Here is a 3,516-nt window from a genome sequence, read left to right on the forward strand (position 1 = left end):
AAATATTCTTTTACATATTTGCCTCCATTGAATTCCAAAACTTTAAAATTGTCTTAAAATTGATTAGCTACTTATGTTTATTTCGATATTTAAAGCATCTTTTACTCTCTTTACTATTATATTTTTTTTCTATTTGGAATCATCAATCAATCGATAATAATAATAATAATAATAATAATAATAATAATAATAATAATAATAATAATAATAATAATATATACTAAAAGACACACCAGCAACGACACGTGTCAATTTCTGGTGTGTCCTAAGTTTTTTTTTTTTTTTTTTTTTTTTTTTTTCAAAAAAAAAAAAAAATCATCTTATAAAACTTTTATATTTTAGGAAATTATTATATACAATAGTAATTGTCATAATTAACCGTATAAAATAAGCAAAAATCTTTTACATTCTATAGAAGGATATATAACTACCATAAGTATGTGTTTTGGCAACATATAATTACTCAAAAAACACAATCTTTTTGAGATTTTTTTTTTAAGAATATAATCTTCATATTGTTGGGTTTCGGAAAGTCCGATTTTCAGCGGAACAAAACCCGACCCCAAGACCTGCTCACAATTAATATAATTAAAAGACATAATTAACAAGATAAAGTTAAAAGACAATATTACCCTTAATGCGTGCTTCCGCTTGCTCTAGCGAGCTTTTACTTCGAAAGCCGAGTCTCGCAAGCGTGTAGACCTCCAACGATAGTCCACCCATAACAACGACCCGGACGGTCTCTAACTCGGAGTTTAGCCGAGTTTGGACCAAAAACAACTACTCGAGTTTTATGTGAACTTAAAGGTTTTCACACTATTATGGAGATGCCTTTTTGAGTTCCAACTCAAGTGGAATTCTTAAATCCCAATACATGGGTATTTATAGAGAATTCTCACAAAACATTCTACTCTCCCATCAATGTGGGAGAGTTGGTAAAAATCATTTTTCATTTTATTTTTAATATAAAACAAAAGAAAAATAGCAAAGCAATAATTAATTAACAAGTGGCAACAAGGAAGGGGAGGGTAGGTGAGGACCACAAAAGGGGGGGACCAATGCCTTGCTCCCCAAGCCTCACCAACCAGTTCCCTCTCACGACGCCACGTGGCGCCCAGCCTTGGGCACCAAGGTGTGCCTGGCTGGCGGCCTTGTGCTCGACTGAGCCTGCCCGTGCGAGTGGGAGGGTTCGGCTCAGCTGCCGTGCACGCCAGCCCGCACAGCACGCAGCCCGTACACATTGCGTGCATGTGGTGGTGCTGTTGTGCTTGCATAGCTTGGCCCAGAAGGCTGTACGTGCGCGCGGGTTGCTGGCCGCAAGGCCTGCCAGCCTGCCAGCAAGCCACGCTATAATGCGGGCTGTTGGGTGTTGCTGTGCGGGCACTTGCGCGCCACAGCTTGGCAGTAGTGCACCTGCCCGCACATGCGCGCATCAAGCCACACACATGGTATGGGCTGCTGGTGCGCTTATGTGCGGCTGGTGCTGCTAGCACTATTAGCGTGCTAGCATGCCATGCCCTTAACACTCAGTTTGCTCGGGGCACTCCGATGCTAGGGGTATTTTGGTAATTTGTTGATTATTGATTTTTTACTGTCTCGTCTTTCATTAATTCAAGTCGACTTGCGACGCTCGGTCTCGACGCTCCTAGCTCGATATCCGACATCAATGTTCATAATACTCAAGCGACTCATTAATTCCTTTCGGATTAATTCGTCGTGACGGATCATTAGTTGCTTGGGTGTGACCCGAAGGGTTCAGTCAAGATTAAGCTGTAATATTACTTATACATTAGTATTACTGATCGGAAGCGGCCTCCAACTAGGCATTCCGATCACTTGACCTCACTGAATAATTAGATTTCTAATAATTCCGAACCCTCTATCGAAATAATACACTTGTTCGAAGGACACCATTCCTATCAATCTCCCACTTGTCCTTCCGGACAAGTGCGCTTTTAGTGTATAGCCTGTTTCCTATGTCACTTAATGTCTCTTCATGAACTATAAGGTAAGATTATTCGTCATCCTTATTACGTCTAGAAGTGTTTATCGAAATCTGAGTTTGATTGTCAATAAGCAAATGATTTCTTAAAATCCATCTGAGCACGGCCATGCATTTTCATAGTCTTTCTCTTCGAGTGGCCTTGTAAACAACAAAGACATGTTCCCTATGGTTAATAGGGGGACATTCCCGGTCTTGTACTGTCATATTCTCTTACTAAGAGTACCTAGCCGCCCGAGTGTTGCCGTTATAATCCCCATGTACGGATCATGGTTGAGGAAAGAGGTTCCGATAGCCATAATGAGATGTGTACTTATGACGATTTTTAAATCTCTTAAAGTATTCTCATAGGTTGATCCGGTATGGTTCTAAACCAATACCCGTGCAAATGATTTATGACAATCATGTCCTTGTAGCACAAGAAACGGTGCTATAAATCAAACTACACACTAATCTCAAATGGTCATTAATTGTCCATCATTTAAATGACCTCGATTAGGGATAATTTTTTATTATAATATTCAATGTTCACTTTATAGGTGTTTCTTTATCCAAGACTGATCTTGATACCCTATTCTGAATATTCTCAAAATCGAATGGACTCAATATTTAATCCTAAACCATAATTAAATAGAAGCGGAGTGATAAAATTGCATGAAATTAAATTACTCCAAAGATTTGAATGATACATGGTAGTGTTTTACATTAAAATAATCAAAATTAATTAAAACACTTAACAAGGAACTCAAAGCCAGTCACCAACGTGCCTGACTCCCATTGCCTCAACGTGCTTGTTGTGTTTCACTTGAGGCAGAGGTTTAGTAAGTGGATTGGCTACATTGTCGTTCGTTCTAACTTTATAAATTCTGATTTCAAGCTCTGACTTCCATTCCCTTATCATGTGAAATCACCGCTTGACATGTTTGACCTTCTGATGTTCCCTTGGCTCTCTGGCCTGAGAAATAGCTCCATTGTTGTCATAATAAAGGGCTACTGGACCCTTGATGGAGGGTACAACATCAAGTTCACCAACAAACTTACGAATCCAAACTGCCTCCTTAGCCGCTTCAGCAACTGGCAAGTATTCGGATTCAGTTGTAGAATCTGCAGTTGTGCTCTGCTTAGTACTCTTCCAACTAAATGCTCCTCCATTTAGACAAAATACGTATCCTGACTTCGATTTGAAATCGTCTCTGTCTATTTGGAAGCTTGTGGTGGTGTAACCTTCAACAACTAATTCATCTGAGCCACCATATACTAGGAATTTATCCTTGTTCCTTTTCAGGTACTTTAGGATATTCTTGGCCGCAGTCCAATGTGCCTCTCTTGGGTCTGATTGGTATCGGCTCTAGCACTCAAGGCATACGATACATCTAGCCTAGTACATATCATGGCATACATGATCGATCCAATAAGCGAAGCATATGGAATCTGATTCATCCTTTCTCACTCATCAGGTGTCTTTGGACACTGCTTCTTGCTTAGGGTTATGCCATGTGACTTGGGTAGGTGAC

This window comes from Chenopodium album, chromosome 12 (genome assembly GCF_948465745.1).
Source record: "Chenopodium album chromosome 12, dcCheAlbu1.1, whole genome shotgun sequence".
NCBI lineage: Eukaryota > Viridiplantae > Streptophyta > Magnoliopsida > Caryophyllales > Amaranthaceae > Chenopodium > Chenopodium album.